This window comes from Macrobrachium nipponense, chromosome 3 (genome assembly GCF_015104395.2).
Source record: "Macrobrachium nipponense isolate FS-2020 chromosome 3, ASM1510439v2, whole genome shotgun sequence".
In the NCBI taxonomy this organism is placed as follows: Eukaryota; Metazoa; Arthropoda; class Malacostraca; order Decapoda; family Palaemonidae; genus Macrobrachium; species Macrobrachium nipponense.
In genome coordinates this window covers 51,040,356-51,055,355 of record NC_087202.1, presented here as the reverse complement: position 1 = coordinate 51,055,355, position 15,000 = coordinate 51,040,356, and positions in this window count along the sequence as shown.

Genomic DNA, 15,000 nt, shown 5'->3' with positions numbered 1-15,000 from the left:
GTCTTCCTTAGTAAAAATGAAAAAAAAACTGTCTGTCTTTGTTAAAAACGAAGTAAGTTCATTAAATCAACTGCAAAACATCAGTTTGGTCTTCTGTACGTGAGTGAATTCATAAACATCGAACTAATCCGCTATATACATATAAGTGTTCACTGTTTTCCCCTCCTCTTTCCTGCCCTGAGATTGTTAATCTGATATTTATATGAGAATTTCACCTCTTGTAAGTGCTATATATACATATTTATGTATATATGCCCTCCTATTTATTGCAATATTAAGTATAGTTATCTCCTCACGTGGCATGAACCGTCTCATTTCTGTATTCCGATCTTGCCGTTTATCTGTGAACACCTATTTTTTTCAGCTCTCATCGTATCACGAGTAAAGATGGGTTCTTGTCGCAAATATTATGATGTACCAAGCATTATATCCACTCTGACGTCTTTACTTACTTAATTACGAGTCACTTTACGTATAATGGAAACACTAACAACATATAATCAGACATTTATTGTACGTGTATCGAACCAATGATATGCAATATACGTCACTTGAGAAAGAAAAATTCTCTGATCCAAATGTTCTTTCACTGCACAAGTGAGATCAAGTCTTGGAAGCTTTCGGGATTTTAAAAAAATTGGAGAAATGTCTCTGAGCCAAATTTTTGAGTGAAGTGCAGATGTAAAATCATGTTTCTGTAACTTGAATTTTTGACAGATATCTCTGACCGAAATTCTATTTATTGATTTAATTTTGTTTTTGGTGAACTGATATTCATTATTTATGATTTCAATTATTTATAGTCTTAAGATCACAGTTTTTTCCTGTGACGGAATGTGATTAACTTAATTATCGTTAATTGCCTTAATTAACAATGCAAGCCCACATCAGGACCCTCGCTGCCGTCCCATTTAGTTCCATAAGCAAATGAAAACTGTTTTTTTCCATGTTGGCAGGAATAGAAATAATAAATATTATTGTGATTGATTATTTTTGAAAATAAAATGTGTACCTGACATCTCCAGGGTTGACCTTTCTGATACATTTTTGAGGTCATTCTTTGACCCTCGAGAAAGGTTGAAAGATGGAACCAACTCTGATCATTCTTACAATAAAGGACGTATATAATAATGAATTGTTTTCATTCACCTCTGTATTACTTCTGTTATCATTTTTCATGTTTTCACCTCATTTTCATTGGAATTCATCTTATTACTTCAGTGGATATGGTTGATATTATTGCACTTATACTTGTTGTACGGCGTTGCTCGTCTTTGTTAAGAACTGATTCTTTATTCTTAATGGGAGAGCCTCTTGATGGGTGTCGTGCGAGATTAGCGGCTGGAGATGTGTATATCTGGCTATTATGCAGTTGAAGACGCTGCCAATTAATTTAGCAGAGAATTTAATTTGCACGAATAATTTCATCTTATTTCACTCATTTTGACTTCAATCAGCTTCACATTATTTTCATTTGCGTCACCTTAATCATTTTTGGGTTATCATTATTTCTTAAACCACCTTCTCTTTATTTGCTTTCACCATACTCCCGTCCATCTTCTACTCTTGTTTTCTTTCACATCCACCTCATCTTCACCTCATTTGCGTTCATCCTGACATTTGTTTGTTATTCCCTTTTCCTTTCCCGTTCCCAGCGCCACAATGGTATGGTGTTGGCGTGCCACCTTGTTGGCCGCGAGTTCGATTCTCGGACGTTCCACTGAAGGGTGAGAGATGTGTATTTCTGGTGATAGAAGCTCACTCTCGACGTGGTTCGGAAGTCACGTAAAGCCGTTGGTCCCGTTGCTGAATAACCACTGGTTCCATGCAGCGTAATAATACCATACATTTCCTTATGATGGCTGCAAAACAATTTCAACCCTCCCACAGAGTGAATGACAATTAAGAAGCAGGTTTTTTTATTTGTATGATGCTATGTGGAATTTGTCAAAGATTTCAATCGTGGCATTTTCAATAAACCATGGTCTTCCTATCATTTTGTTTATTGTTAATATCACTGACGGGTATTTGAATAAAGCAGCAGTTTAATGAACTTCTCTCAGAGGAAGACGATATAAAAAACAAAGGGAAACTGGGTAACCATGCTGCTCTCACTGGTGGAGGATTTAGTCTGTGTGCTATGATATTGGTCATATGAGAAAGACGTCTCGCTGAGGAAAACACCTGTTTCCGAATTCTAGTTTGACTTCTGACAGAACTGCTGTAAAGAGGGACGGCAGTGAAGTACACATTTCATGAAAATTTACTGTCTATTATAATGCAAGCAGTGAGTTATGTACGTGATAGGTAGTCGAATTAGTTGGCCTACCCAATTTAGAGATAGGTATAAGACTGGCAACCACTTTCAAAATATCATCTGGCAAATAGAAGGGTAATGCGCTTTAGAGCTACCCCTCCTTAAGGGAAAAAAGTTATATATATATATATATATATATATATATATATATATATTATATATATATATATATATATATATATATATATATACATATATATATATATATATACGTATATATATATATATATATATATATATATATATATATATATATATATATATATGTTGTCGTGGAAAAATGTGTGCAGCATTTTCTCTCAACTTAAACCTGCTGCATTTACCTACCCAAACACCTTAGCCAAATCCCTGATTAACGTCCAACAAAAGACATCTCCCAAAGACTCTGGGGTCTATGAGATCCCATGCCAGGACTGTGACCAATCTTACATCGGATTTACAGGTAAATCACTTCCCCAGAGATTAATACAACACAAACGGTCAGTTAGGTATGGACAACAGAACTCGGCTATTTTCAACCATATAAATGAACATAACCATAGAATAAACTGGAATTTGTCACATGTAATTTATAGCAGCAACTGCCGGTACAAAAGTCAAATGATGGAATCGGCCTTAATAAAAGAGAAGCAGGTAATGAACATCTCAAAAGGCGCGTGGATTTCAGATGTCATCGACGAAGTTTTCATTCAACCAACGCTTAAGAAGATTAAAGGAAGATTATCAGCGGGGGTGACCTAAATTGGCTTACTTGTGGACGGATCTCTTGGTATAAATACCACCTTTTATGTAAACTTTTCTCATTCATATACCTGAAGAGAGAGACAGCAGTCTCTGAAATATAGTACTTTTCTCTCTACATTTTGGTGTTTTTATGGGCTCCTTTTATTTGATATATATATATATATAATATATATATATATATATATATATATATATATATATATATATATATATATATATGTGTGTGTGTGTGTGTGTGTGTGTGTGTGTCTGTGTGTGTGTAGAATCTACTAGTCATTTTTACCAGATACATATGTAATTGTAATAACCACAATGCCCTCTTAACTTCTCAAATTCTTGGCATTCTTTTCTTTCTTTTTTTGATACGTTTGCCACTACAAAGCCTTGTGGTCCAACTTCAAAAAAATTTGAAGACATTTCTTCATATTTCTTTAAAGCTGGATCTCAAGGCTTTGTAGTGACAAGCATATCAATCCAAAAATAAAAAAGAGCAAATAATTTAAGAAGTTAAGGAGGCATTGTGGCTATTACACTTAAATATATATATGCATATATATATATATATATATATATATATTATATATATATATATATATATATATATATAATGTATATATACATATGTCATGGTAAGCGCTTTATAGCAAAGAAAGATAAAGGAAAGGAAAACGCATCTTCTTTGAGAAGTTCTGCGGCACAAAGGCTTCCGCGTGTGTGTTGGAGGCACCTGTTCTCATGTTGGTTCTAGAATCGGCAGGAGTGTTGTGGAACGCGTCACGCTGTCGCGTCGGCAGAAAAGGCAGCGAAATATGATGCATTACTTCGTTGAGATTCTTCTAAATCGTTCCCGTCATCTCGGGAGTCTGTGACGTTCGCTGTAAGCCCTGCCCCCAGAATGCCTTACAAATACAACTGACAAAGTAGGAGAGGGCAGAGATCATCAGTAAGAGTCACAGATCAGATTATCAGTGAGATCATCAACAGCAGAGATCATCAGAGAGAGAGATAAGAGAAGAAGGAACAGACGGAGGATCAGAGAGGAAAAGGCGCTCGAGAGTTTGGTCGAATTCTGGTCAAGTCGTCTTCAGGAGTGGACGACCGAGGTTTTTTTCAACGTTGAGCAAGCCTTGAGAGAAGAAACTTCCTACAAGAGATTTCGAGGAGTTCCTGCCCTTCGAGTATCAAGAATAGACATTATTTTCTGCAATATGGAGTCAAGAAGACGTCTACAACTACAGTTCTCCTTTTGTGAAGCCACCGCTTCGAGCATAGATCTCCGACGGCGCAAAACTGGCCAGCAAGTATTCACATTACCTCACTTCTTCCCCAGTTCACACATTGTAAGATTTTACTTGTGGTATGTAAATAAGAGAAACCATTCTGCATTTATCATTGTTAGTGAGCTTGTAAATAAACCTTTGTTCTGTTAGTGTTTCTTTCTATATTCGTATCCCCAGTTTACACTGTTGGTGTTGAATTCTTTTTGTTTATTTTCATATCGAACTTGGAGCGGACCTCTCTCACGGTACGTAACAACATACATATATATATATATATATCATTACTGTTGATCGTTGCTTATACTTATGAAGGTCATACAAATATACAAACAACTATTAATTGCAATGCACGCGCACACACAAACATACACACACACACACACACACACACACATATATATATATATATATATATATATATATATATATATATATATATATATATATATATATATGTATATATATGCGTGTCTCTGTGTGGCAACAAACAGATGTTTGTATATTTGTGTCAGCTTCATAAGTATAAGCAGCAGCCAACAGTACTTTTATCAGGAAACACTGATTCCCTTTCATAGATGTTTTTCGCAATGCCATTCTCATCTTCAGTCAATGAGTCAGTCAGGAAGCGGGAAGCGTCACAGAGCACCTCCTTGTCAACGTAACAAGTCTCCTTCGACGTTTGACGTCACCATGGCGCCGTTAGGCCTAAGAGCCCCGGACCCTGGTACCTACCATGACATCACCATGACGCTTAGATGTCTGGTTGCCAAGAGGGCGAGGAGCAGAGTAGTTTGGTTTGCTGATATTGAAATTATTGTCATGAGTACTAGTAGTGTGAGTATTAGTTCTAGTAATAGAAATAGAAAAGGAAAGGATGCAACATGGATAGACATAAGGGATGATTTATAGCTGGTAATATATTGTCACACCTGACGCTCACAGATGACAATGATGTTTACACCTATAAAATTGTGAAAATAATGTCGAAATCTTGATTCATTATTTGGGAAAGTTACAAATATTCAGCATGCGAGCGTTAAGGTCCGTTATTATGTCATGAAGTGAATAATGTTAAAATCACTGTTGCGAACATAATTTACTGAAAGTAACGGCCAACTTTTTTATTTTACACACAAATGGGAACATGAAGTTCTTTTTTTATTTCCTCGTTTAACCTTCCGTTATATGCCCTCGTTTAACCTTCGTTTTATTATAATTATTGTTCAAGGAAGCGGTTTGGTACATTGTGTATTACTGTTATAGTAATACACAATGTACCAAGAAGGACAAGCCAAAATAGACCAGTGAATAGCCGAGGAAAATAAACATAAGATTAAAAAAAAAACATTTGAGTGAGGGATATTATAATACAGATGAACATAACAAAGAAGTACAGATAAGAAATTAGACAAACCAGTAGATGCAGTATATGGATACTCAAGAAGTTGTTGATAAATAGGTCAGGAAAGTGGGATGCATACTAGACCATTATCACACTTGAAAGAACGATTAAGTGTTGGGAATCCGTTTTGAAATGGACAGTGGAAGACGATTATTGTCTCGAGTGAGAGAGTAAGTCTTCATTTTCTCTTCTCTTGTTTCTGTTGTCAAGGAAGTCGTAGGATTCTCTCTCTCTCTCTCTCTCTCTCTCTCTCTCACACACACACACACGCACGCACGCACGCGCACACACACAAATAATTCCTTCCTTTTGTCATTGGAGATATTCCGGATTTACCTCAGGGGTATATTTAAAACATTTAAAGTATTGTCGATCTTATGAAAAGAGGCGCACGTTATTGTGGTACTTAGTTTTTTTTTCCATCTGTCCACCTGCCTGTGGTGTTTGCGTATGGTAACACTCCGTCCCTGGCCAGTATTGATTGGTGTTTCAGTTGCTACTTAGAAAATGACGGCTTTAGTGATTCAAGAAATACAAAAGAAGACAGTGAATTTCAGTTTCTGGTAGTGCGTTGACTCCAGAGGCCTTGACTTCGACATAATTTTAGGGGGGGATTATAAATCCTGGCTGTTAATATTATTTTTGCCGTTTCTGAGTAAGGCTGGACTCTTGCCAGCACGAGGTCTTGCATTAAAAATCAAGCCATAAGAGTCATGTGTGTCAATGAGTTCAAGATTGTAATATTAAATAATGATTTTGAGTAAAGGGAAGATGTCGGGTTTGTAGGAAAAAGGGTGCAAATTACATATTTATAGGCATATATTCCTTTTCACTAGCATAGATATGTGCTTAACTTTCTCTTATGCAAACTCGTGCAATCTCGTCTGATTGGGTGGCCTGGTTGCCTTAGTTTTTTTCAGTTTGATTGTTTATTTTTGCCAAGTCTGGAATTTCCCCCAAAAAGTTCCGTCGGTTTTTCTTAGCTGGCGCTTCAGACATATATATATATATATATATATATATATATATATATATATATATATATATATATATATATATATATATAATATATTTTGTCTCATTATTTTGAGGGTACATTTTTTCGTCATCTTTGGGACCAACGTGACACCAATTCTACCTTTCTCTTCCTTTTATCGAATCGAGTGAGTTTTTAGTTTTCAGAAAAGAAAACTATTGTGCCGGCTTTGTTTGTCCGTCCGCACTTTTTTCTGTCCGCACCTTGATCTTAAAAACTACTGAGACTAGAGGGTTACAAATTGGTATGCTGATCCTCCACCCTCCAGTCATCAAACATACCATATTGCAGCCCTCTCGCCTCAGTAGTCATCATTTTATTTAAGGTTAAAGTCAGATAGAATCGTGCTTATGGCAATGATATAAATGTGCCAGGCCACCCCCGGGCCATGGTTAAAGTTTGATGGGCCGCAGCTCTTACAGCATTATACCGAGACCACCGAAAGAGAGATCTATTTTAGGTAGCCTTGATTATACGATGTACAGAAAACTCGATCGTCCTTCTTCGGCACATTTTTCTACTTTTTTATCTTTTTTGTTTTGCAGTTACTACTAATAATTCATCAATTCTCCCACATCTACGATAGCATGTTATAGTGATCTCAGTGGTAGCAGAACTTAAGGGAAAATGGGTGAAGCGGTTATGTTATGAAATCAAATCGAACAGATTTATTTATTTGCTTATTTATTTCTTTACTTTAATATCATTTATGTTTGTAAAAGTGGTGACAGTAATGGTAAAGATGCCACTGAAAAGAATAAATGGTGGAATCAAAACATTAGCAGCCTTGACAAAGCGCTATTCCTTCCGCTGTAGATGAAATTTGCTAAAAATCTTCTGAAACTTCATCGAACCTCCTTCAATAACGCCCATAACATCCCCCCTGTTGCTAAGGGATCTTTCGGCGACCTTAAAAAGGGCAGTACGCCCTTGGAGGATACGTGATTCCTCGAACGTCCTCCACCTAGGGAATACGAGCCCTCTCTCTCTCTCTCTCACTCTCTCTCGCTCTCTCTCTCTCTCTCTCTCTCTCTCTCTCTCATTTCTTTTTCTTTTTCTTTTTTAGCTGTCACGTCGACATGGGCACCGAGAACACTTGTATGAATAATGCTCTCAGAGTATCCTTCAATTGTAACTGCGTTATGATGATGAAATGCCATGTTATGGCGACTTGGGAATAACTTGACTGGTATTTTGACCCTGTAAAGTGATAAGTTAGCTATATATTTATCGAAAACTAATATATATTATATATATATATATGTTTGTGAGCGTGTGCATTTATATACGGGTGTATATATATACATACATACATATACGTATATATGTATGTATATATATTTAGATATAATATTATATACATGCATACGCTCGTGCACACACACACACACACTCACATCACACACACACACACACACACACACACACACACACACACACACACACATATATATATATATATATATATATATATAATATATATATATATCATATATATATATATATACATATATATATATATATATATATATATATATATATATATATGTTTATAGAGATGAAACTCAAAATACACCTAAGAAACACTGTAGTAATGAGATCAGGGTACTCACAGTCGGATGAAATAGCACTAGATGTTGGTAGGATTAGCGAAGTTGAAGAATCATCTAAATATTAGAAGCAATGATATCCAGTACAGGATATCTTGAGTTAAAGTTTATTATGAAGCTAAAAAAGGGTAAATAAAAGAATGGTTAGGGTAAATAAGATTTAGAAGTCAGCCAAATTGAAATTGCATACAAAAGTAAAGGTATATATATATATATATATATATATATATATATATATATATATATATATATATATAGGTATTTCCTATACGATTTTGTTTTGTTTTGCCATACGGCATTGAATCGTGGTATAACAATAATTATGAAAAATAATTCTGACATTTTGGGATTGGAGCTTTAAGAAGAATTCAGGAGTTAGATTGCATGGCAGGAAAATGGTGCTGCGAGGAAAATTACGAAAGTTCCGTTTCTACATGAGATAATAATGAAAGGGAGATGAAGATGGCTCGGATATGTCCCTTGAGAATGGATGGTGATAGCTACAGCTGTACTCCTGTGGGCTCAAGAAGAAATGGAATGCCCAGACCTACTTGGGTAGGAGGTGAGAATGGACACAAAAGGAGATGATTTGGTGAAGATAAAGAACAGGAAAGATATGAGTGGCAGAATTTTATAGAGGCCCTTTGCGTCAAGCGGCAATGGAGTCATTGATATACATATGTATATATATATATATATATATATATATATATATATATATATATATATATATATAAATGGGTACACACATGTAGGTGTATGTACCACATACACTTTGAAATGCATTGGACAATTTCAACCAAACTTGGTAACACAACTTGACAAATGGAAAAGTATTCTGTGGGGGTAAGACATCACTGGCACCAAGGGGGGAAGGTGTGGGAATGGGGTGGGAAAGGAGTGAATCATAAAAATAACTGAAAACTACATATATTAGTGTCTAAGTCATAGTTTTTGAGGTTGCTGAGATGAATAGTGACTCTCGTGATGCTTGTTAAGTCGAAGTTCAGCCCCGTTAGGAAGAAGGGTGGGAAGGGGGTGACCTATAAAAATAGCCAAAAATTGCAGAAATTAGTGTCTAGTCCATAGTTTTTGAGGTTGCTGAGATGAATAGTGACACTCCTGATGCCCCCTCAGTCTAAGTTCAGCCCGATAGGAAGGGGACGGCATGTAAAAATAATTGAAAACAAAAGATATGGTGTCTCATCTATAGTTTTTGAGGTTTCTGAGATGAATAGTAACACTCCCAATGCTCTTTAAGTAAGTTCAGCCCCAAAAGGAAGATGGCTGAGTAGGGGTTGAATATTGATGACATGTAAAAATAACCGAAAACGACAGATATTAGTGTCTAATTTGTATTTTTTGAGGTTGCTGAGATGAACAGTGACTCTCCTGATGACCTTTAAGTCTAAGTTCAATCCCAATAGGAAGGGGGAATGAGAAGGAGTGAAAAACAAAATTGAAAACACTGACAGATATTAGTATCTAATTCATAGTCTTCAAGGTCACTGGTATGAATAGAGACACTCCCGACGCCCTTCAAGTCCAAGTTCAGCCCCTGTACGAATAGGAGGTGAAAAGTGGTAAAATACAAGATGTCAAAAATGCTAGGCAATGTAACTGAGGCAACTATCTTAACAGGAAAGAGAGAGAGAGAGAGAGAGAGTAGAGGGGGTGTTGGGAGGAGAAAGAGAGAGTGATCGAGAGAGAGTGAAATTTATCAGTGGTCATTCAGATTTTTCCTCTGCAGCTCCAGGTGGTTCAGCTAGTATATATATATATATATATATATATATATATATATATATATATATATATATATATATATATATATATATGTATATATATACACTATTTATATCAAGTATTAAGCCAAAAATCTCGTTTAATATTCATTTCACCATAGCTTGGCCGTTACTTACACCCGAGGGAGTTATAAGTGATAATGCCTATGGCCACTGAATCATTTATTGGCTACATGGCCGTAATCAAAATGTACTGTCATTGTTTCCCATCTTGCGGCAGCTCGTTTGTGATATAAAATGAGTCTTAATGTATGTGAATAATGTGTTTGTATGTATGCATATATATATATATATATATATATATATATATATATATATATATATATATATAAATACGCACTCACATAGTATAGAGAGGTTGTTCCAGAGACTTGGTCTCTTGGCTCTTAGCAGGGGTTTACGGAAGAGGTTGCCAGATCCGTGTCATTTTTCAATCCTGTTTATGACTCACTACAGTCAACTGAGTCCAGGTACTTAATTCATTGTTCAGTTTAACAGAGAACAGAGGCGCAATGGATTTTCAGTTAGGCATACCCATTCACCTGTTGATGACTAGAATTTGAACCTGGGTCCTCTTGATTATAGGATTTTTTTTTTTATCATTAGGTTACCACCAAGTCTTCAAAATTCCTTCCATGAAAATCTCTTCAATTAAACTTGGCTTCCTTCACACATGGTTCAAATTCATTCTTATATCCAAATCTATAATCGACAAGTACAACCATGTCTGATTGTACTTGTCGATACATATAAGCTATGCGGGAGGGGTGTCACTATTGTTCTAGTGGAACTTCCATAAAATTCATAATAGGGAATCGTGCAGGTAAAATTAATTTCTCTTCTTAGCGATTTAATTATCCTCTTGGAGCCATCCAAATTTATGATTTTAGCTTTTTTATCATATGAGGTGGGTTTTTTTCTGTCACGGGGTAGACGAAAGACTATTGGCTTTGTTCTGTAAAAACCTGATCTTGATTACGGGAACAAGCATTGTACGAGTTTTTGTATCAACTTTGAAGAACAAATCCTGAGATCACACAAAGATAAATTACTTTCAAGTGCTGTTCTTATTCGATTTTTCCATGAAAATAACTCCAGATATCAAATAGAATTTTGTTTATACCCAATGAACTTTTATTTAGAATCTAATTGTTAAACGCAGAGACACAGATTTGTTGTATTCTACAATGCGATTTGATATGGTACTAGATTAGAGAAATTGCTGAAGGGTGAACTCTTGTCCGCATTTCCGTAGGGGTCTAATGCCGCCAGTACACCTCATGCGGTGCACTGTAAGCATTACTTAAGGTTCTTTCCGGCGTGCCTTAGCCCCCTATCGCAACATCTTTCATTCAGTTTACTGTACCTTCCTTCATATTCTCTTTCTCCCATCTTGCTCTCCACCGTCTTCCAACTGCGATGTTTTCTTTCTGTTACACCTTTCAACCCTTTTGCTGTCAATTTCCGTTTCAGCGCAGAATGCACGGGGCTCTAATTCACAGAACTGTAAAACACATGTCACAGAAAACATATCGACAGATTATACAACCAAAGTGAATAGTCTTATCCTGTGAGGGGATGTATTTCCGTTTTCAGATTTCGAAAAAGTAAGAAACCTTACAATGCTGAATGTAAGAAGTGGTGGTAAAGTACCCAGTTAGGAGATTACTTCAGAAATTTTATGCATGGCATCTTTCCCCGTGAGGTTTTGATGCTGACTTCGATGATTTCCATAATCAATATTTTGGTCTTTATTCAGAAGATTCTCTTTCCAAACATGATAATAAATTCCCGGAAATATCAAAGCTTTGGAAAAATGGAAAAAATACTTTAGACATAATGATTCCAGCTGATTTTTAACGGAACGAAATTTCTTTCTGAAACTTTAAAGGTCAAAATGATACACCATATTTTAGGTTAATGGCTCCTCAGGTAGGCTTCTTCCATATGATAAGGGCTTATCTTCTTAACAATAATAATAATAATTTACGTATATGATTCCATTTTTTTCTGTGACTTTAAAGTACTTGATTTTGTCGCGTGCCACGGCGTTGGGTCCTATAGGGTTATGGTTGATTTGAATAAATCAATGGCTTGGCTCAATTTAAATGCCTCCGCAACAGGACAATAAATCAGCGACTACGATGGACCAACAAAGGGGCAGCAAACAGAAATTAAGGTGATGCAATGAAAAGCATATTAGGCTACCAAACTGGTTCAAGAGAGACACTATGAGTCCACTAAAATAAAGTATAATTTCACTAAAAATGCAAAGATGTCACAGGGCTTTCTATTGAACCCAGTAGCACTGTTTACTATGTTAAAAGGGTCACAGAGACTAACTAGTGCCACACCAGGTAAGAATTGATGTAAGCAAAATAACTAGCATTAGCTTCTAAGATTAATATGTCTTGGAGTAAGTAGGATTATCTTCAACTGGTCTGACACAGAACAGCATGGAAAAATGCACAACCCTATATAGTGTCTATGATCACTTGAGAAATATGATGCACTTGGCAATTGTTCCTAATAGCACGGTTGCTTTACATACAGGTAGATACAACAGCACTGCCGATAAATCTGCTAGACAGTCAAAGTTGTAATGACTGAAACTATGATATTGCAAAAATTTAAAAAATTTACTATACTAATAGCGCAAGCGCAAAACAAAGTCACGTGATTCGCACTATGATTTCAAGCAGTTATTTACTCAAATATGTTTCCCACCAAATACAGCAAATCAATAATCAAAATATGACTGTCACTCCACTTAGTAACACGAGTAGTATATCTGTCACTAAAATAAAAGGTCTCTGTTTACTGAAATAATATTAGGAGAAACAATTCAAAATTGATTTGAGGATCTGGGAATAGGAATGGAGGTTCTCTAGGAATAGGGACACTAATAACTTTACCTGATTGGGTCAGTGGACTTGAACTCTTGCTGTAGGATGAGCCAGTAAAAGCGGTCTTCACGAACATAAGCGGTCGTCGAGGAACGTATATCTTCACGTTACCAATGAAGAGAGTAGGCAGGGGCAGGACTGGAATGGCGGAAAAGCAAGTGTCATGGCGTAAGCACGTGACAATTTCGTTTCCGACATTAACTTGTCTTATTTTATGATCTAATTTCAGTACGAACTTTCAGCATCTGATTTACTTCATATCCGCGACTCTAGTTTGCATATCTGATTTCATTTGAGTGTGATTGTACTCAGTGTTCAACGTTATGCACACGGTTTTGTTTCTGCATTCTGCTTGGCATATTTAACTTATTTCTACGTTTAACTTTGAACCTCTGATTCCATGACCTTATTCTGTTCCCAGCCCTAATTTCATGTCAGTTTCAATGTTCAACTTCTTTATTTGAAATCAAGATCGAATAAAGAGTTTTCCTTTTATTGAACAAACCCCACCCCCACTTTTTTTTAAAAAACAGTTTACTACTGTAATTTAGCCAGATTTTTTTTCGGTCATTGTTGAATCAAAATAGATTCCAGGTGGTTCGATTTAAGATACCCGTCTTCTTCACTGTTAGTCCATCATATTATACCCTTCCAATTCATTGCAGCTCTTTCATAAGACGCCCTCTCCTCCTCATCAGTGCAGTTGCAGCTTCACATCCATCCTAAGACACCTCGCTTCTTCACTGCAGCTCGTTGTGGGACTTGTAATTTTTACTTTAGATCCTTAAAAGACATCCTTTATTTTCATTTCAGCTTTGGCATAAAAAGTGTTCCCTCTTCAATAAACCTCGTCATAAGATCCCCTCCACCTTCATTGCAGTTGCGTCTAAAGACATTTCCCGCCTCACTGCAGCCCTGCCAGAAGACAAACACGCTCTCTACTTCAATGCCGTCCCTCTTTACAGCAGTTCTGTCAGACGACCAACTCCCTCTTTATTTTAATGCCATCTTTCTTTCTGCAGCTCTGTCAGAAGACAAACTCCATCTTCGTTTCAGTGCTGTCCCTCCTTACAGTAGTTCTGTCAGAAGACAAACTCCCTCTTTTCTTCAGTGCCATCCTTCTTTACAGCAGTTCTGTTAGATGACGAGCTCCCTCTTTACTCAGTGCCGTCCCTCTTTACTGCAGTTCTGTCAGAAACAAACACCATTTTTTCAGGAGTTCTGTCAGGAGACAGACTCTATCTTTACCGCAGTTCTGTCAGAAAACAGACTCCATCTTTACAGCAGTTCTGTCAGAGGACAGACTCTATCTTTACTTGACTGCCGTCAATCTTTACAGCAGTTCTGTCAGAAGACAAACTCCCTCTTTTCTTCAGTGCCGTCCCTCTTTACTGCAGTGCTGACAGAAGACAGACTCCATTTTAACTTCAGTACCGTCCCTCTTTACTGCAGCTTTGTCAGATGACAAACTCCCTCTTTCCTCCAGTGCCGTTTCTCTTTACTGCCACTCTGTCACACAGCAGACCACTCTTTACTTCAGTGCCATCCTTCTTTACTGCAGTTCCGTCTTGAGACTCCCTCCACTTTCACTGCGATTCCATAATAAAATATCCTCATTTTTCGTTGTCGTGCCGTAATAAAACACCCTCTCTCTTTACTGCAGTTTCATTAATAGAACATTTCACTTTACCTCCATGCGAAGACCCTTCCCTCTTCACTTCATCTCCTTCATAAGACCCCATTCCTCTCTACTACAGCTCTCTCATATTGTCGCTTTCGTCTAGAGGATAACCCCCACTTTCACTTTAGCCCTATCATAAGACTTCCTCCCCCTTTACTCCAATTCCTTCACAAGATTGCTCTCCCCTTCATCTCAGCTCTGGCGTAGGGCCACTAATCT